Source organism: Pteropus alecto, unplaced genomic scaffold, assembly GCF_000325575.1.
Source record: "Pteropus alecto unplaced genomic scaffold, ASM32557v1 scaffold57, whole genome shotgun sequence".
In the NCBI taxonomy this organism is placed as follows: Eukaryota; Metazoa; Chordata; class Mammalia; order Chiroptera; family Pteropodidae; genus Pteropus; species Pteropus alecto.
The window spans coordinates 3,859,177-3,881,197 of record NW_006442508.1 but is presented as its reverse complement, the minus strand read 5'-3'; the positions used below and the strand labels follow the sequence as shown (position 1 = coordinate 3,881,197).

The 22,021-nt window shown below is 31.2% G+C and overlaps 1 protein-coding gene across 1 annotated transcript in view; it reads left to right on the top strand.

Annotated features, from left to right (window-relative positions):
* Positions 1-22,021, top strand: part of KCTD8 (potassium channel tetramerization domain containing 8) — a 230,010-nt gene that overhangs the window by 85,838 nt on the left and 122,151 nt on the right. The gene's annotated exons all lie outside the window — the stretch shown is intronic.

Genomic DNA, 22,021 nt, shown 5'->3' with positions numbered 1-22,021 from the left:
GCACAGGTTTTTGTGTGGACATAAATTTTCAGCTCATTTGGATAAAGTGCTACTGCTGGATCATACAGTAAGAGTGTGTTTAGCTTTGTAAGAAGTTGTCAAACTGTCTTCCAAAGTGGCTGTACCATCTTATTTTCCCACCACCAATAAATGAGAGTTCCTCGTCCACATTCTCCACATCCTCACCAACATTTGTTTTTTTTCCGTGATTTGGGTTTTAGCCATTCTAATAAGTATGAAGTGGTATCGCATTATATTAATTGTGCACTTTTCTAATGACATATGTTAAGCACATTTTCATCTGCTTATTTGCCATCTCAGTATATTCTTTGGTGTGGTATCTGTTCAAATATTTTTACCAAGTTTTGACTTGTTTGTTTATTTTCTTATCATTGCATTTTAAGAGTTCTTTGTACCTTTTGGAAACCAGGCTTTTAACAGATGTGCGTTCGAAAATATTTGCTGTGGCTTGTTTTTTCACTCTTTTAACAGTGCCTTTACAGAGCAGTTTTTAATTTTAATAAAATTGAATTTATCAAATTTTCTTCCTTGAATAGTGCTTTTGGAGTCATATCTAAAATATCATTGCCAAAACAAAGGTTATTTAAAGTTTCTCCTATTTTACCTTTTAGGTTTTATAGTTTTTAGTTAATTTTTGTTAATTAACTCATTTTGAGTTAATTTTTGTGAAAAGTGTAAGGAAGGGCTGTGTTTATAGTCACTGCTTTACATGTGAATATTCAGTTGTTCAAGCACCACATATATTTGTGTCCATGCTTGGAACTCTCCAACATCCCTGTGTTATTGTTACTAAATTACAAATGTGGCTATAGATTTAGATATAGCTCTGAATATTTTGCTAGTTTTCAATAGTCTGCCTGAAATCCAATAAAGTGACTTCTATTTATTCGAAGAGTCTTTAAGTTAAGATGTGATCACTGGTAGGAATGCTTCCATAATGTACAATTTTAATAGAACTGGTACGTTGTTAAGGGATACACAAAGGACTGTTCAAAAGTTGGTGCAACATCTTTATCGAATCATCTGTCAAAGGACACTTAAGTTGTTTCTATGTCTTGGCTACTATAAATAATGCTGCATTGAACATAGAGGTATTCATAGCACACAATAGAGTATACAGATGTCATATTATAAAGTTGTACCTCTGAAACTTATATAATGTTATTAACCAATATTATCCCAATAAATTTTAAAATAATGCTGTCTAATAAAACGTCACATCTGAAAAAATAAAAAAAAAAATGATGCAAAATTATAGGTGTGCGTAGAGGAGAAATTCTGTTTCTACATTTCCCCTCTCTGCCCTGGTCCTTCTTACTGCTTCTTGTTTTACTCACGTCTGTGATCTTCATCTTTGCTGAGTAAAAGTGAACTTTCATTCACTGATGTTGGAAGCAGAGAGTTTTTAGTTAAATGCTCTAGCCTCTGTTCTGTACCCTTGGAGACTAGTTGTAGTCTCAGTATTAAGATGTGCAGGAATACATCAAAGATACATTTTTTTCAATGTCCTCCTTTAACCTTAGAATAAATGACTTGTAAATATTTATCTTAGTTTCTAAGCTTTGATATGACTTACAATGGAATAAAAAGACGTAGAAGCTTCAGTTCCTTAACACTTCTCTTCTAGTAGTTCTCTGATTTGATACCATGGTGACAAGCATCAAGAAAATACTTAGGATTAATAATGCTTTCAGTTGATTTGAAAAAGAAATATATTTTTAATTCTTCTAGCTTCTTGGTTAAATTATCATCTTGCATACAAATTTCTTTCCAGCATAAATGAATTGAAAATATCAATTTCAAGAATTATTTTAATCCGTATAACACCATGCTTACGTTTGCCTAATTTTACTAGGTTATTTTAAACAAAATTATAGAAACACAAAAAAAGAGTAAAGCAGATGGATTAAATATTCTAAATATATCTTACAACACTTTTGGTATTTAATTATGTTTGGAATTGCTGAACTATTCCTGAGTATTTAAATATCTGCTGTTTCTTATGTATGTATATATTGATTGATAAATGATTGATTGATTCATCTTAACTAAGTTAGAGTTTTAAAGAATTTTTTTCACCTTTAACACAAAAAGAAATAGCCTCTTTAAGTTATCCTGGTATTCTCTTTATATTTCAGTAGAGACTTTAGATTCTTTGCAGAATTATTGAAATATTTCTTTTCCATTACTTTTCCACTGAAATTATTGCAGGTTTCTATTTCATCTCACCTAAACTGTTTTTTATAATAACTTCATGATATCCCTGATTTTAATCTTTTCCTTCATTGTTGTGCCCCATGCTCTACACATATTTGATCTTCCACAAACACTGTATTATTATAGTCACTATTCTGCATTATGGTGTAGAAACAGTATGGGTTTTGGAATAAATACCACTTACTATCCCTGTGATTTTGGACACACTCTTTACTCTCCCTAAGGTTCAATGTCTTTAGCTATAAAATAGAATATTATTAGCAAACCTAAAAAGTTGAGATTATGATTACATGAAAATAATGCTTATTTTCTTAAGACTTCTTACCCGCCTAAAGAATAATTCTAAAATATTTAACTTGGTCTACAAAATCAATTAAAATTTGGGCTCAGACAACTCTGAAGACTTACATTAACTCACCTATATTTGGCCATATTTTAGCCAGAACCAATTCAGAGTTCTCCTAGCCTGTCTTTGGCTTTTCAATTTCTCTACCTTCCCCTCCACTTATATTTTTGCCACCTAGAATTTCTTCTTTCTTATTTTCACCATTTAGTGAAATACTGCCAATTTATTGTAGCCAACTGATTGACATCTTCAAATTCCAAATCTGTGGTATCACCAAATCTAATCAAATATAGCCAGCCTAAAGTGATCTTCTTTCTTCCTTATATTTGTAGGGCACTGATTTTTACTATCTTATGGCACTTAACATTTACTGCTTTGATGATAGTTACTTGTGTAAAGGTCTTTTCTAAGAGATCATACATAAGTACTCAACAATAAAGTCAATGTTATGCTCATGCATGCTTATGGCTCTTAGAAATCTATTGGACACAAAGACAGTTTTCAATAACAATTTGATGAATTAAGGTATCATTTACCTTCTTAATATTCATAATTATCCTATTATTTCAGGATTATCTTGCATACAGATAATTTTTTCCTCATTAACCATTAAAATTTGATATATTTGCATTTTTCCTGTATTGGCTCAATCTGACCATTTCAGCAATGCCTGGTGCATATCACTCTGAGTATTTGTATTTCTATTATCGAGAAAATTAGCTCAAATCAGCTAACAATAAAAATGTCCCTTAATGTACCAGAGTTTGACAAATCTATTCCCATCAAGAAAAGAATCTGAGGCATTGTTAGTTAATACTTTATATTTTTAAAATATCTACGTTATTTCTGACCCCAAACCATCTGAACACATGAGGCTCTATTTTATTGCTAAATGAGTGTGTTTTTGTGTAGAAGAACTTGTTAAACAATGCCCTAAACTATGAATAATATCTCATTATACATTAGAAGATTAAGAAAAGCTTCTTTTTTAAAAAATATTTTTAATGTCATCACATATTTGACCCATTTTACTCCATCTACTACCCTCCTCCCCGCTCTCCACTACCCTCTAATAACCACTAGTCTATTGTCCATGTCCATGAATCTCTGTTTGTCCTGTTCATTTGTTGCTTGTAGGTTTATATCCCATATATAAGTGATATCATGTGGTTTTCAACTTTTTCTGTCTTATTTCACTTAGCATGATTATCTCGAGGTCCATCCATGTTGTTGCAAATGTCAGTATTTCATCTCTTCTTATGGTTGAATAATATTCCATTGTATATATGTACCACAGCTTCTTTAGCCAATCATCTATTGTATGACATTTCGGTTGCTTTTATGTCCTGACCACTGTGCATAATGCTGCTTTGAACATTGGTGTGCAAATATCATTTCAGGTATGAGTTTTCAAGTCTTTGGGGTAAATATCCAGTAGAGGGATGGCTGGATCATATGGTAGATCAATTCTTAGATTTTTGAGGAACATCCATACTGTTTTCCATAGCGGCTGTACCAATTTGCAGTCCCACCAGCAGTGTATGAGGGTTCCTTTTTCTCTGCATCTTCTCCAGCACTTGCTATTACTTGTCCTGTTGATAACAGCTATTCTAATAGGTTTGAGATGATAAGAAACACTTCTTAACCTGTCTAGTCCTTTTCCATGTTTTCAGGCAAGTTTTTTCTAAATTATTTTTGACAGGAAGACAACTCTTCTCTTCTAGTCTTAATTACTCCAAAAGAAGTTGATTTCATAACCTCCCTTTTATAAAATAAGGATCTTCACAAATGAATGTGATAAATGAACCCTAGAGCTATTGCAGTGACCGATGAAATGTGTCACTAAAAAACTTTAAATGACTAAGATTAATTAAAAGAAAAATCTCACCTTGCTTGAGATTGGGTAAGCATACAGTGTATATAAAGCCTTTTAATAATGCCTCTCAGGAAAATTCTCTTTAAGATAGAAAATGAAAAGATAATGAACTATGATAGAAAGGGAGAGGAAAATAAAAGAGCATTTGAGAAAACTGAATAATAAATATTTGGAATTAAGTTGGAAAAAAAAGCCACGTGGAAAGAAATATTATACCCATAAGTAAATGAAATATAAAAGGTGCAGAGGGACCCCCAAATAAGAGGCTTTTCTATATTGTATCTTTAAGAGATTTAACATCTGTCAATGCTTTGCTCAATCTGAAGTTTAAAAACCTGTGAGCTGTGCATTTATATTGTCTTGATAATCTTAAATTTTTTTTTTAAATCTTCAAATACTAAATTGTTATGATTGGCTTTCTAAAAGGATCCCTCAATGATTTCTCTGTTTTCACTTTGGTTTGTTTTAAATAAATGAATAAAGGCTGCTTTCCAGTCTATTTTCTTTTAAAAAAAAATTATTATTTTAATTTTAATTTTTTTAATTTTTGTTTTTCAATTAGAATTGACATTCAGTATTATTTTGTATTAGTTTCAGGTGTACTACATAGTGGTTAGACATTTATATAATTTACAAAGTGGTCCCCCCAATTAGTCTAGTACCCACCTAACACTATACATAGTTATTACAATATTATTGACTATAGTCTCTACGCTCTACTTCACATCCCTATGACTATTTGGTTACTACCAATTTGTACTTCTTAATCCCTTCACCTTTGTCACCACGCCATTCTGACCCCCTCTCATCTGGCAATCTTCAGTTTGTTCTTTGTATCTATGAATCTGTTTCTGTTTCATTTGTTCATTTATTTTTTTCTTTAGATTTCACAGATAAGTGAGATCATGTGGTATTTGCTTTTCTCTGAGTCATTTCACTTAGCATAATATCCTCTAGTTCCATTCATGTTGTTGCAAATAGTAAGATTTCATTTCTTTTTATGGCCGAGTAATAGTCTGTTGAATATGTATCACATCTTCTTTATTCAGTTGTCTATTGGTATGCATTTAGGTTGCTTCCATACCTTGGCTATTGTAAATAGCGCTGCAGTGAACATAGGAGCACATATATCTCTTCGAATTAGTGTTATTGAATTTTTCAGATAAATAGACACTTCTCCAAAGGCACATAGTGCTGGCCAATAGACTATGAACAAATGCTCAACATCTCTAATCATCAGAGAAATGCAAATTAAAACCACAATGATGTATCACTTCACACCTGTTAGAATGGTTATCATCGATAAATCAACAATCAACAAGTGTTGGCGAGGATGTGGAGAAAAGAGAACCCCTGTGCACTGTTGGTGGGATTACAAATTGATGCAACCACTATGGAAAACATTATGGAGTTTCCTCTAAAAATTAAAAATAGATCTACCATGTGTCCCAGCAATTCTGTTCTATTTTCTTGATACTCTTGGCTATTTGAAAAAGAACACTCGATTCATTTAATAAGGAAAATACTTGTTCATGGTACTACCTCTTCAGACTCCCAACAAATATAAGGATAATTAAAATCATTCATTAGTATTGCTGTTGTTTCCCTTCTGACAGCTTCAATTCTGTTTTTCTTTGACTACATCTAAGTTTTCTTTAAGAATTTTATGAAATTGTCCATGAAAGTTAACTATAATTTTAGATGGCATTTAAAGAAAGTGAGCTACATGCAGTTAGTGTGCAAAGCATAATGGAGAACAGGGCTTTTAATAGTTTATTTTATCTTTCCTTTGAAGCCATGTATACAGAAAGTAAATAAATATTTTGTAGTTTCTTCTAGAATTTTGATGGTATGTATGAAATAATCTAGATTCATTATATTACATTTATAATTTATGTGGTCCATATATTCCTTTTTAGAATAAAGCATTTTATTAAAATATAGATGATAGTATGTACACGTTGGGTTGCTGTTAACTTTTATCTACTAAAAAAAATTCACTGGAACATTCCCAGTCCCCTGTGTCACAAGAGTAAATAGTTTTTGCTCCTGAGAAGTGCGTATATGTTTCTGTGTGTATGTATCTTCTGTATCCTCAATGTTATCATCAACTCTCCTTTTAACCTTGCTGAAATAATGCATTATTCCTTTTTTTTTAAAAGTCACTTGTGTGTATCTATTCACTCTGCAGCACATAATTGTAGAATTTTTCTATAAATACTTATATTATTAAGTGAAATAAAAAAAAAATTCTACCATATAATTTCTCCAAGAGTTAACGTAAGTTGTATAACGTTTTTGCTTTTGTTTTGACAGAGCAACGAAATTCAGTTAGAATTGGTATTTAACCCTTTTTCCAGTCCCACAGTCCCAGGGATGCCTCCATCTTCAGCTGTGTTACAAAATGAGTAACTTGCTGTGCAGTTGTTTCCAGATGTGTTAGGTTTGTGGAGATTAATTACATTTAGAGTAATGTTTAGATATGTGCAGGACTAAATGTGAGAATGCTATGGAAGTCTATTGTACTGCAAGAGACCTCAGAAATATTTTAGTTCAATCCCTACCTGAAGAAGGAACTTGGCCTATTTATCTCTAGACTATAATTGCCTAGTAGCCATTGGAGAGCCTCCTGGGATGAAGATTGGTACTCTTTGAGACAACCTTCTCCATTACTGGGCAATTCTAAAATCACTTTTCTTATCAATTTTTGAGATATCTTAAAGAGAAAATGGAATTGTTTAATATGCTCTTATAGTGGCATTTGTAGGACATTTGTGCAATTTGATTTTATAGCTAAAATTTAGGACAGAACTGAATAGATTGGCTTGGCATTCTGAGTTATGTTTCAGTTACTGCTGAATTTTTACATGAAACCTCAGTATGAATGCCTGTAAGTAAAGTATATATACACATATACCATTTTTGTTCTGGACAGTGATTCAATAGAAAGGAACATCATTTTGTCATTAAAATGTTATGTCTCTATATTGTAAAGGTTTTAAATAATAAAACTGGTAATTATAACCCTTCTTTTGATAAAAGCCAAAGAAAACATTAATTTGTAAAATCACTGCATTGAAAGATTTTTAAAGTGCCTATGTCAGTATTCGATCACCTTCTTAATGAATAGAAGTGTCATTTCAAGGTCACATGCATATAATCCAGTTCCCATGAGAGTTAATAGCAAGTATTTTTATTTAGAAGACTTAATAGAGAATAGAATATAGAAAAAAAATAACAAGCCCATGATTGTGTCATCGAGATACATTTTTTTCAGGTAAAGAATTTCCTTTTTTAAAATCTTTATATTTTTAATTTTTTTTTCAATTATAGTTGACATACAATAGTATGTTAGTTTCAGGTGTACAACACCATGATTCGACATTTATATAACTTACAAAGTGGTCACCATGATAAATACAGTACCCATCTGACACCATACATAGTTATTACAATACTACTGACTATATTCCTCATGCTATATTCTACATCCCCTATTTTGTAACTACCAATATGTACCTGTTAATCCTCTCCCCCTTCACACACACTACTAACCCCTCCCCCATCTAGCAGTCAACAAAATGGTTTTTGTATCTATGAGCTTCTTTCTGTTGTTTGTTTATCCTCTTGATTTGATTCCACATAAAAATGAAATCATATCACATTTGTCTTTCTCTGACTTACTCCACTCAGCCCAGTACCCACTAGGTCCATCCATGTTGTTGCAGATGACAATATTTCATTCATTTTTTGAATGAGTAATATTTCATTGTATATATGCACCCCCTCTTCTTTATCCATTCATCCATTAATGAACACCAAGTTGCTTCCATATCTTGGCTATTGTAAGAAATGCTGCAGTGAACATATGGATGCACATGTCCCTTTGAAGCAGTGTTTGGGTTTCTTCATAGAAATATCTAGAAGTGGGATTACATGGTCCTTCTTTGTATCTTGTTATAGCCTTTGTTTTAAAGTCCGTTTTGTCTGGTATTAGTATTGCTACCAAAGATTTTTGTTTGTTTCCATTTTTATGAAAATGGAAACTATCTTTTTCCATCCCTTTACTTTCAGTGTCTATGTGTCTTTTGATCTGAAGTATCTGTAGACAGCTTACGTAAGGATATTGTATTCTTATTCATTCAGCCACCCTGTCTTTTGATTGGAACATTTAATCCATTTACATTTAAAGTAATTATTGATAGATATGTAGTTATTGCTATTTTATTATTTTTTATCTTTATTTTTCTTCTTCTTAAAAAAACTCCCTTTAACATTTCTTGTAATACTGGTTTGGTAGTGATGAACTTCTTTAGCTTTTTCTTGTCTGGGAAACTCTTTATCTGTCCTTTGATCCTAAATGATAGCTTTGCTGGGTAGAGTAATCTTGGTTGTAGGTCCTAGCTCTTCATCACTTTGAATAATTTGTGCCAGTCCCTCTGGTCTGCAAAGTTTCTGACAGTCCTAGGGGAGCTCCTTTGTAGGTAACTAACTGCTTTTCTCTTGCTGCTGTTAAGAGTCTCTCTTTTTCTTTAATCTTTGGCATTCGATATGTCTTGGTGTGGGCCCCTTTGGATTCATTTTGTTTGGGACTCTCTGCACTTCCTAGGCTTGTCTATTTCCTTCTCCAGGCTACAGAAATTTTTCATCATTATTTCTTCAAATTGGTTTTAAATTCCTCTCTTCTCCTTCTGGTATCCCTATGATGTGAATATTGGCACTCCTGTTGTCTCAGAGGCTTTTAAAAATATCTCATATGCTTGGATTCTTTTTCCTTTTTGCCTTCTTGTCTCACTCAGCCACAGTCTCTGCTGGTTTTCACAGCTAGAAGTTGTGAGGACTTCTCTTCCCGGCACTGGTGCTCCGGGCTGAGCAGGCTGGTGTGGGTCTGAGACTCCTTGCTCCTCTGCTCCTCTGTGGGGACTTCTGCAGCGGAGATATCTCTCCTAATTCTCAACTGCCATGCTTGTGTGTGAGATCAGTCCTTTGCATCCCCACCCCTATTACCGGTCTTCACATGGCTTCTTCTATATAGCCTTAATTATAGGACTTCTAATTAGCTACATTTCAAATGATTCTCATTGATGATTGCTCTGTAGGTTAGTTGTAATTTTTAATGTGGTCGTGAGAGGATGCAAGCACAATGTTTAGCTACTCTGCTATCTTGACTGGAACTTGAAATACACTTCTTAATATTTTCCCCTGAGTTGTGAAATTTACAAGAAAATGATCATAATATGTAACTATTCAACAACAATATGTTTTTAAACTGTAATGTATATTTGTATTAATAGATTTATTGTTTAAAAAATAGCTGCTTATTATTTCATAGCTGGATTGTTAAAAAAACTAATTTATCTATTTCCTTTTTAATGAGTATATAGATCTTTAGATTATTTATAACAAATAATGTTGCAAAAAAACTTCTTCGCAAGCATATATGAATATTTCTATAATAGAGCTTTTACACTGGAATTACTAAGTTCAAAGTATGTGATTTCAACTTTTGACATATAAAGCCTAATTGTTCACTAATGACATGGTGATTTCCACTCACACCAGGCATGTCGTTTTGGATACAAGTATTCTCACATTCTCTCCAACACAGAATAATAGTCACAATCTTTTTATTTAGGCGAATTACTAAAAAAAGGAAAATATGTTTTCATTTTTATTTATTTATTCATTCATTCATTCATTCATTTTTGCTAAGGAGGTTTAATTTAGGACCATTTGAGTATCTTTTCCTATGAATAGCCTTTTCTCATTTTTAATTGGGTTATTTGTCTTTTTATTATTGACTTATTGGAACCTTTTTAAAATTAGGGGTTGTTATGCTTTGTCTATCATGCATGATGCAAATATCTTATTCTAGTGTGGTATTTGTTCTTTAACTTTGTTTATGGAGGTATTTTTTACAGATCTTTTTATTCTGTATTTAATCTGTTGATCTTTTATAGTTTATGGTTTTCTGTCATGTTTTAGGCAGCTTTTTTTACCCCAAGATAATAAACTGTTATTTTATAGTTCTCCTATTGATATCATTTCTTTTTTTAACTGAATGCCCAAATAGAAATAAGTGGAATGTAATAATTGCTAATACATTATGGGGTGCTTACTGTGTGGCAGGCAATTTTCTCAGATCTTTATACACATTAATCTATTTAATCTTCAAAAGTATCAGATAAGGTAGGTTATCCTCACTAGGTAAGTAAGGACACTGAAGCACAGAGAGATTAAGAAATTTACCACAGTCCACTCCGCCTGTAGGTGGTGAGTTAAGAATCAACCCTCTGCAGTCTGCCTTTTGAATGTGTTTGGTAAACCATAGGTTTACTTAAGAATTATATTTGAGTATTTCTTTGTTTCCAATACTCTATTGCATTCTGTGGGGAATATAATAGAAATGTAAGTGCTTCTCCTTTTACATAAAATGTAGAACTAAGAAAATTGTGTAGTAACTTAAAAGCAAAACAAATCAGTAGATCAAGCAATCAGAAAACAAATTGTTTACTTCAGAAATGAGAAGCTCTTTGTGATAAAATTCACAAGTTATTGCCATAGAGGACTTGGTTTTGCAGGTCCTCCTTACTTCTCTCTTAAACATCAAAAATATGTTAAATCAAAATATGTTATATCCTTTGGAAGAACAGAGGTCATTGTATTTCTGATATTAAGAAGTAACTAAAAAATATAATGTTAATCTAGTACATCATGATTGACTAAGATTGACTTTAGAGATTGACTAAAATAATCACTTTATTTTCACAATGAAAAAAAAAAAAAGAGTCATAGAGGAAAGTGATGGCAAGTGTCACGTAGTAGCAGTTCTGGGACAATAGCTCAGTACCTTAGCTCCTAAATCAGTATACTTTTTACTACCTTTTGTTTTCCTGCTGCATATTCTTTGTACTGTAATGACCTTGATTTAAATAATTTTTGAACTGCTAATTTAGCAGTGACCTTACCTTAAAATTTTAAGCAACATGTTTATGCTCATATTAAATTCGAAGAAGACTGTAGCTTCAAGAGAGGGAACAAAAACTAAACCCAACTTTGACCTTGTGAAGTCTTTCCTGTATGGGTTTGGTAGAATTTCCATCTGTTTCATTGTCTATATTTAGGTACTTTAATAGCATTCAAGGTTACCATAAGAAAATATTTCTGGCAGTATTTATTTCCCCTCATATGTTTTTTTTTCTTTTTTCTTTTACTCTACTGTGGAAAAACAAAACAAAACAAAAAAAAACGGATAAAATCCAGAACATCTAATTAAAGAATATCTATGTTTAGAGAAGATCTTGACTATTATGCCTGGTGTAATTATTCCTTAACTTTCATATTTCCTTTTTTTTAATGATACTAGAAGATTGCATTTATTCAAACAGAAGGTACATTGTACAAAATAAAATATCTAATTCAAAGCATATTCAAAAGTTGATAATTATTTTCTCCTTCAATTTTAGGTAAGTTACAGAATAGTGACCATTATATGTAGTGTTCTCACTTTAATTCTCTGAAGGATATACTAAATTCTTGTGATTCCTTTGAGCAGATTTTCTTATGAACTTTAACTTAATATTCTTGTTCCCTTTTGTTGAGGAATTTTTTTTTTTTAAGAGGACAATCCTCTGCCATTAAATAGTCTGCAATATTTTTGTAACACACCTCAGCTCTTTGGTCTTTTGTATTGAGGGCCAATAAGTCATTTTATGGAATTATCTATGCCTTGGATTTATCTTAATCAAGAGTAGAGGAATCCTATATTCATTTGTTCATTCATTCATTCATTCATTCATTCAAATATTTATTTCTCTGTGCTGGTAGTGATGGAGGAGAGGGGCGAAAGGAGAAAGGATGGACTGATGAAGAAAGGACAAGGGCTGAGTCCAGAGCAGTCTCTGAAGTCAGGTTGCCTGAGTTCCAGCAATTTACTAGTCTTACATTTGTCAAATTATTTAACCCCTTTGTTTCTCGGTTTTCTCATCTTTAAAAGGGGAACAGAATGGTGTGGTAGAGCAAGAGATATAAGTTAATTTATGTAATGTAAATGTTAACTATTTTTATACCTTTGTTCTGAGTATCTTTTTTTTTTTGCAATAATTACCTTTAAATTGAGTGTTGAGAAAAATAGCATGACATTTCTATTAACTATACATTTTATACAAATTTTATACAAATGTATAAAGTGATCTAAATTTTATACTGTTTAGAGTTTTCGCACATGTAATTATTGAGTCTTATGACAATTTTATGTCATAGCTATCATGGTCATTAATATCCTTATACAGCTGAAGCCTCTTATTCCCAGTTACACAAACTGCAAGTAGCTAAGACAGAAATGAAATATGCATCACATAAATTCCAGTACACTGCTCTTTTCATTTGAAACTACCTTGTCCAGGATCTGGGCACCTGAAAGAAAGTAGAGAAAAATAGGGATTTAAAAACATATTAAGGGATCTATAATAAGAATAATCACTCTTTTATAATTGTCAACTAAAAATGCTTAGTTTTCTCTTTATTTTGCCATCGAAAAAGAAATGATGCAAATAAATGTTAGGAGAGAGACTACATCTGTTATTATTAACTTAGCAAATTTCTTGGGATCTTTAAGATATTAGTAAATTTTAGGTAAAGTAGGTAAAAGATTAACATTGAGCGAGAGTCAATAAAAAGGACTTTTGATGCAAAGTTAGATATTCTTAAGCTATAGTCAAAATTTGAAAATTATGAAAGATTCAGAGGAGGTTAGAAGGATATATACTACTCAAGCATGAAGGTCAAAGCCAATATGGAATAAAGTGCTGTATAGTTATCTAAATGTTTAGAATTAAGTGTGTGTGTTCATTTGTTTGTATAATTATATTCCAAGCTTAGTGACAATTTTGGAAATTATTATTGATGATAATACTCATATTTTGTATTTCTTTAACTTTTGCTATGAATTGTATTATTTTCTATACTTCTGTGAATTTTCATTAATGATATTTAAATCTTTCAGTAGCTTTGCTCATTTATTGAACGTTTAAGTAGCTATACTGTGTCTTATGGAATACAAAGATGAATAAGTTACATTCATAGTTGGAGATTGATGTTATCAAATAGAGAATAATGCTAATCTGAATTTCTCAATTGATCATGTCCATGCCCTTAATATGCAGACCAACTAATTTTTGATAAGATATTGGATAATAATTTTTTCTAGTTATGTAAACACTTTATTTGTGTAGAAGTCATATTTTGACCACTCTGACAGATAAAACAAATTCACTAAGAAATACATGAAAACAATTTCTTAATGGAAACATCCTGCAAAGTCCATTTAAGTTTATAATATGATTAAGATTACTCATAATTGTAAAGAATATTTTTTAAATTATGTGTAAAGTTAATTAATAAATTTGACATCACAAAATATTAACAGCATGAATTAGAGTTACTGAAAGCTGAAACACTGTATCATTGTTACTAATAAGAACTAAGACACAAGAAGCAACATGCCTAGCAATAAAGCAAATGTCTTCAATGATCTCTCTAACTCCTACAGGCATGACCTTGTAACTGCATAGGTTAGCAATCAATATTTTTAATGGCTATATTATTAAGAAAAAGGCTAAATTATATTTTAGAATTCTATGATTTAAAAAACAGAGGACAACATATATATTTCAAGAATTTTCTCAACAATATTATTTTTTAATGATAGTTTTGTAGACTAAAGGGACAAATTTATCTTCAAGCAGTATTTCCATCATAACTATTATTTATTGAATTTTCCTTAATTGACTCAATTTTTCATGACATTTTCCAGTTTCTAGTTTTAGTGAAAAAAATATGCAAAATAGTGTTGAGGTGGATAAAACTATTATATTACTTACTGCCTACTTCCTAATTCTTATGATTTTATTCATTTCCCCACAATTATATCAACTTTAAAAAAAGAATTTAATGGTCATTATTTTTTGATTCTAACTGTATTCCAGATCAAGAATAAATACTTACTGTATAATACCTGCAAGGTATGCAATCTATGCAAGGTCTTTGCTAAATGTTTTGCAAAGCTCTTGCCCTCATGGAGTTTATATCTATGCTACTGTAAGGATATGCTAAGTAAAGAAACATACCATACAAGTAGTACTTACAAGTAGTATAACATCAGACAACTTATTTGTCATCCCTATGCCTTGATTTTCCCATTTGTAAGACAGGGCTAATAATAGTACTTACCCAGTAGGACTTTATTAAGCTCAAAAAAAAAAAAATTACGCCTAACACTTAGAAAAATAAGTGATACATGCTAAGTGCTCAATAAGTTAATAAAACTAGAATGTATAATAATGATTTATAAGAAGGTTACATCTTCTTTTGGCTTCATGAAAAATATGGTTTTTGAGATGGACTTTGACAAGTGGGGAAGGCAAGGCTTTGGAAGAAGGGGCTGTTTGGTGTGGATAAAGCCAAGGTTTGCAGATGGCACTGTCTGTCATATTTAAGGAAAAGTCATCCAGTTTTATTGATATGAAAAGTAAGCATGAAAGAATAGAATGAAGCTAACTAGAAATGTTATATTGGGTATAGGGAGTGGTAAAACTGCTAGGTTAATCTAAGACATTTTATTTAATTTAGAATTATAATCTTCCAAGACTGAATCAAGAAGAAACAGAAAATGTGAACCGACCAATCACTACTAACAAAATTCAATCAGTAATCAAAAAACTCTCACAAACAAAAGTCCAGACGGCTTCCCAGGTGAATTTTATCAAACATCCAAAGAAGAGATAAGACCTATTCTTCTCAAACTATTGTAAAAATTTCAGTAGGATGGCAGGCTCCAAAACTTATTTTACCATTACCCTGAATCCAAAGTCAGACAAAAATATTACAAAAAAAAAATAAAATTATAGGTCAATGTCCCTGATGAATATCAATGCAAAAATCCTCAATGAAATATTAGCAAACTGAATTCAGCAATACATTCAGAAGATCATACACCATGATCAAGTAAGTAAGAGTTATTCCTGGGATGCAAGGTGGGTTTAATATCCACACAAATCAATTGACATGATGTACCACATAAACAAAATGAAGGATAAAAATCATATGATCATATTAATAGAAGCAGAAAGTGTTTACAAAATCCAGCATTTATTTATGATAAAAACTCTCAGCAAAGTAGGAATAGAGGGGAAATCTCAACATGATAAAATCCATATATTACAAACCCACAGCTAACATCATACTCAACAATGAAAGGCTAAAAGCATTTTCCTTAGGATAAGGAACAAGACAAGGATGTCCACTTTCACCACTTCTATTCAACATAGTATTGGAAGTCCTAGCCAGTACAGTCAGATAAGAAAAAAATAAAGACATCCAAACTGGAAAGGAATAAGTAAAACAGTCATTATTTGCAGATGACATGATTCTATATATAGAGAACCTTAAAGATTCCACCAAAAACTATTAGAACTGATGAATAAATTTAGTAAAGTAGCAGGAAACAAAATTAATATTCAGAAATTGGTTGAAATTTTTATACACTAATAAAAAATTATCTGAAAGAAAAATAAAACAATTCCTTTTTCAATTGCACCAAAAATATACCTAGGAATAAATTTAATGAAATGTAAAAGACTTGTACTCAGAAAATTATAAGACATTGAAGAAAAATTGTAAAAGATACAAATAAATAGAAGCACATACAGTGCTCATAAATACAAAAAATTAACATTGTTAAAATGTTCATACTACCCAAAGCAATCTACAGATTTAATGAAATCTCTACCAAATACCAATGGCATTTTTCATAGAACTTGAACAAACAATTCTAAAATTTATATGGAGCCAGAAAAGACCCTAAATAGCCATGGCAATCTTGAGAAAGAACAAAGTTGGAGGTATCTCACTACCTAATATCAAACTGTACTGCAAAGCTATTAAAACAGCATGGTACTGCCATAAAAAACAGACACATAAATCAATGGAACAGAATAGAGAGCCCAGAACAGAAATAAACCCATGACTATGTGGTCAATTAATCTATGACAGAGGAGGCAAGAATATACAGTGGGGTAAAGATAGTCTATTCAATAAATGGTGGTGGGAAAACTGGACACATACATGCAAAAAAATGAAATTAGATTACCTTCTTACACAACATACAAAAATAAACTCAAAATGGATTAAAGACTTAAATGTAAGACCCAAACTCACCTCAGGCAATGGAAACAATAGAAAAAAAATAAATGAGATTACATCACGCTAAAAAGTTTTTGCACAGCAAATGAAACCATCAACAAAATGAAAAGATAATCTACTAAATGGGAGAAGATATTTTCCAGTGATACATCCAATAAGGGGTTAATATCCAAAATTTACGAAGAACTCATACGACTCAATAACAAAAAACAAACAATCCAATTAAAAAATGGGTAGAAGACCTGAATAGGCATTTCTCCAAAGAGGACATACAGATGGCCAATAGACATATTAAAAGATGCTTAAGGTCACTAATCATCACAGAAATGCAAATTAAAACCACAATGAGTTATCACCTCACACCTGTCAGAACAGTTATCATCAATAAATAAACAACATGCGTTGGTGAGGATGTGGAAAAAAGGGAACCTTTATGTACTATTAATGGGATTGCAAATTGGTACAGCCACTATGGAAAACAATATAGAAGTTTCTCAAAAATTTAAAGATAGATCTATCATATGACCCAGCAATTCCACTTCTGAGTATTTATATATTTAAAAAAAAAATCCAAAGCACTAATTTGAAAAGATATATGTACCCCTATGTTTATTGCAACATTATTTACAATAGCCAAGATATAGAAGCAACATATGTGCCTATCAACAGACGATTGGATAAAGAAGATATACAATGGCGTATTACTAAGCCATAAAAAAGAATGAAATCTTACTATTTGTGACAACATGGATGGACCTAGAAGATATTACGCTAAGCGAAATAGAGAAAGTCAAATACCATATTATCTCACTTACATGCGGAATCTGAAGAACAAAATAAACAAATGAACAAAACAGAAATAGACTTGTAGATGCAGGTAACAAACTGATGGTCGCCAGATGTGAGGGAGATTAAGGGGTGGGGTGAAAAATGTGAAGATATTAAGAAGTACAAATTAGTAGTTACAAAATAGTCACGGGGATATAAAGTACAGCATAGAGAATATAGTCAATAATATGGTAATAGTGCCAGGTGGGTACTAGACTAGTCAGGGGTCTGTTCATAAATTATTTAAATGTCTAACCACTATACTGTATACCTGAAACTAATATAAAATAATATTGAAAGTCAACTGTAATTTAAAAAAATCAACACGGGGGGGATGCATAGGGGAGTAAGAGGTTCAAAATTCCAAGTATAAAACATATAAGTCATGGGGATGTGATGTACAGCATAAGGAATATGTTCAATAATATTTTGATAGTGTTGTACAGTGTCAGGAGATTGCTGGACTTATTATGGTGATCATTTCTTAAGATATATAAATGTTGAATATCTATTGTGTACACCTGAAACTAATACAATATTATATATTAGTTGTATTTTAATCAAAATCTTTAAAAAATATTCTGTAGCCATTAACATTATATTGTAAAACATTTAATAAATATGACACAATATTTCTATTATATAACATGGAAAAATCCATCTACGAAAAGCTAATACTATGTTATTCAATGATTACGTACATATATTTAAAAAAAGTGGAAGAACATGTCGAATGTTCACAGAGGCTTATCTACGCAGTTTTATTCATTTTTTCCACTTTCTCTCCTTGTGTATTTGTTTTTTCAAATTTTCTGCAGTAAATATATATTAAACCTGGAAGCAGACCTGATTAATATTTTATCTTAGAAAATTAATATGGTTAGCTTGTTTAAGAAAATGAAATTGGAGAGAGACATATTGTATGTTACTGCAAAAAAAAAAAAACCTAAACGAATAAGAATTAGGTTAGTGATAATACAACTGAGAAAGGTGGAGTTATGGATGGATATTAGACAACAATTAGCTTCTGTTTCAATTGAGTATCTACTAGATTTTTTTTGGTAATGTTTACTGCAGGGTCTCCAATAAAAATGTTTAGAATAATCCAAAGCAAATTTTCTAAACATGATAGTATAACTGGGATTGGAGTAGCTGTGTCTCAGTAAACAAATAGAACGCTGGATAAAAGAGGTTAAACAACTGGTTTTAAACAATGAGCAAGGAGAAATTAAGGACTGTAATCACAGAGGGAAGAGAAAAAATGAGGATTGCTCTATGACCACCTTGGATTTTTCTTTGAAAACATTTTTCTAACCATAATGCAAGGTGGAAAAGCTAAGACAGATTCCAGTAGTCTCTAAATTGAGGCGACAGAAATAGAGTTTGGGAAGGCCCAGATTGCTGGAATTTGCAAGTTAAGAGGGAGTTATGGAGAAAAAGAGTTCCAGAGTTCTCCAAATAGTGGTGTCATTTAGTCTGTTGTTGAATACTAAGCCAGGCAGTTGTAGAGAAAATTCCATGAGGTTGGTAGGGAATGAGTAGGAAGCTATAATATGATTAATTTTCAAAGATTACACAAAGCTAGATGTTTGAGTTCCAACAGGCTAGAGTAGGAAGGAACGATTGAACACCTGAGACATTCATAAAAGACCCCATAAGAATCATGGCTTAGAAATAGATTTAAATTTAGCTTATAATAAAGACTACACTATACCTGCTAAAAAGAAATAATATTCCCCCCCCCAAAAAAAACAAAAACCCTAAAATAAGCTCAAAAGGATCAAGCTGGCCTGCACATAACTGCCTATTATAAGAAAAGTCTAAAACACTTTTGTAAAAAGTCAACAAAGTGCAGTATTCAATAACATAATATTCACAATGTCCAGAAACAAACAAAATTGACTAGATGTGCAAAAAAAATCTAATCCTGATCTCTTTAGGAGAAAATCTGATACTAGAACCTAGAAATTATAGATATAATGAAAATAGCAGAAAACAACTTAAATCACTTGTTATAAACATGATCAGAATTTACTTAAAAACAGGAACATAACAATAGGAAAGAGAATTAAATGGAACTTTTAAAGTTGTGGTATAAAAGATCTTAAAAGAAAATTCAATGTACTGGATTAATAGCAATTTACAGAATGCAGAAAAACAAGTAGTAAATTTGAAAACAGAAATATAAACTATCCAAATTGAAGCACAAAAGTATATATATCATGTGGTCTAAGGAGGAGAGGAGCAGAAAATATTTTGAAAAAGTCATGACCAGATTTTTCCAAGTTTGTTCAAAATTATAACCAATGGCTCCAAAAAAGACTCAGAGAACCCAAAGAAGGATAAAAATAAAGAAATTCAAAACAAAGCACTTCATAAGCTTACTGCTGAGAACTAGAGTTAAAGAGAAAGTCATTAAAGGAGTAAGAGAAAGAACGTATGTCATATTTGGTGAGGGGGGAATCAGAATTATTACAGACATTCTATCATAAATAATTCAAGATAAAAAACAGTGCAATGTATTTTTTAAGAATGCTGAAGAAAAAAGCTAAATTTCTATATCTAGTTAAAATTTTCTTCAAAATGAAGGTGAAATAAAGAGATATTAAAAAGAAAACAAAAAACTAAAACTCAGGAAAGTTCAGGCTAAAAGAAAATATTACTGCAAAGAAATGTGAATCTAAATGAAGGAATGAAGAATGCTGGCATTGATAAATATGGAGGTATATGTAAAGGTTGATTTTTTCATTTTTTAATTCCTTTAAATGATAATTGTTTAAAGTAAAATAATAACAATGTATTGTGTGGTATGTAGTACACATAGTAGTCAAAGGTGTGGTGATAATAGCAAAGTGAACAGATGGGTAAAATTGAAGCATCCTCTTGTCAGATTCTTACATTCTATATAAAGTAATATAATTAAAAGTAGATTATAAGTAAATGATGCATATGCATATTATAAACCATAGAGCAACCATAAAAATACCCAGAATAGATGCTATTAATAGACAAATAATAGAGATAAAATGGAATAATTTTCAATTAATCAAAAAGAAAAGAAGTAATAAATGAAGCAGATAGAAAATAAGAAGCAAGATGATTTTAAAGCTTAAACTATAATTACAATAAGTCTAATAAAAGTCAGTATACAGAAAAAGATGCTATTTATATATAATAGATACACATGAATTACTTGTGTATGTGCATAACAAAATATATGCAAGATCTGAACAATGAAAACTATAAATTATTGATGAGAAATTAAAGATCTTATCTCTTTGCTCTATTATAGCATATTAATATTTTATATTAATGATCTTTCCTGTATTACATCATTCAATTTTTTTATACCACCCTATCTGAAAGAGACATCGTATAGGACTTCAGTGTTTATTATAAAACTAAAGAAAAAAAGCAAGTGAGAGAGAGTGTGAGCCTGAAACCCTTAAAACTCAGAACTCCATGTTTTACTAATTTCAGAAGTCTCCACAGAGATCTAGAATTTCTGCCGAGAACTTTGGACCTCCTTGGAACTTGTGGTCCATGAGTACAAAATGGGAAAATCAATGACAAAGATAATTTTGTGGCAATATATATACTTTTTCTTCTGCAACATAGAAAAAAAAAAAATGATATGGAAATCTAACTTGGTTTTAATTCTAACTAAGTGAGTTTGTCTGGGTACTTTTAATGTATGAAAACCATTTTTTTAATAACTAAAAATTGAACTAACCCATAATGTTATCCTGAGAACGTCGTTTATTCATGCAGACCACAGTTATTTACCGACAGCCAGGAGCTGTTCTAAGTGCTGAGGATAAAACAGTGAATGATATAAGTCTATGTCCTTAAAAACTTGTATTCTCAGAAGGAGACAAAAAAAAAAATCGAACAATTTAAAGAGTTGATATGTAAATTATGTCAGATAAGTATAAGTATGTGAAGAGAAAGCACAATAAGAAATAGAAAAAATGAGGGATTTTTTTTATTTTTTATTTTTTTTTTAGATTGAGGTTCAGGAAAGCCAAGGAGTTATTTGGAGAGAGAGCTGAATGAAATTGAGATATTGAGTGAATCAGAATTTACCCTAAAGGTGTTCCAGGTAGACAAGATGGAGTTCATTGGAGAATATGATAATGGTTGTAGTCACGTGATGGGAATAGAAGTCTATTACAGTGATTAGGATGATAGGAAGAGAGATGAGGAAGAGAGTAGTTATGGACAATTCTTTCAAGAACTTTAGCTGAATTAGGGCAGAAAATCAATATTTGTTAAATAAATGATGGAAAGGATGACTTTGTTTTTCTGATTCATTGTGATGCCATTTTACACTGTTGACATTTCATAGATTAGTGACTATCAATTTTTTTCTAAACAATTAAAGTTTTTTGTTCATTTTGCCAAAGTATATTTTTTGTGTAACTGACATACATAAAAAGATATTCCTAGAACATCACTAAATACTCTCACGAAGTTGTTAGCTTGCATGTCACCAGATATTATATGGAAATATTTATTGAGGATCTACAATT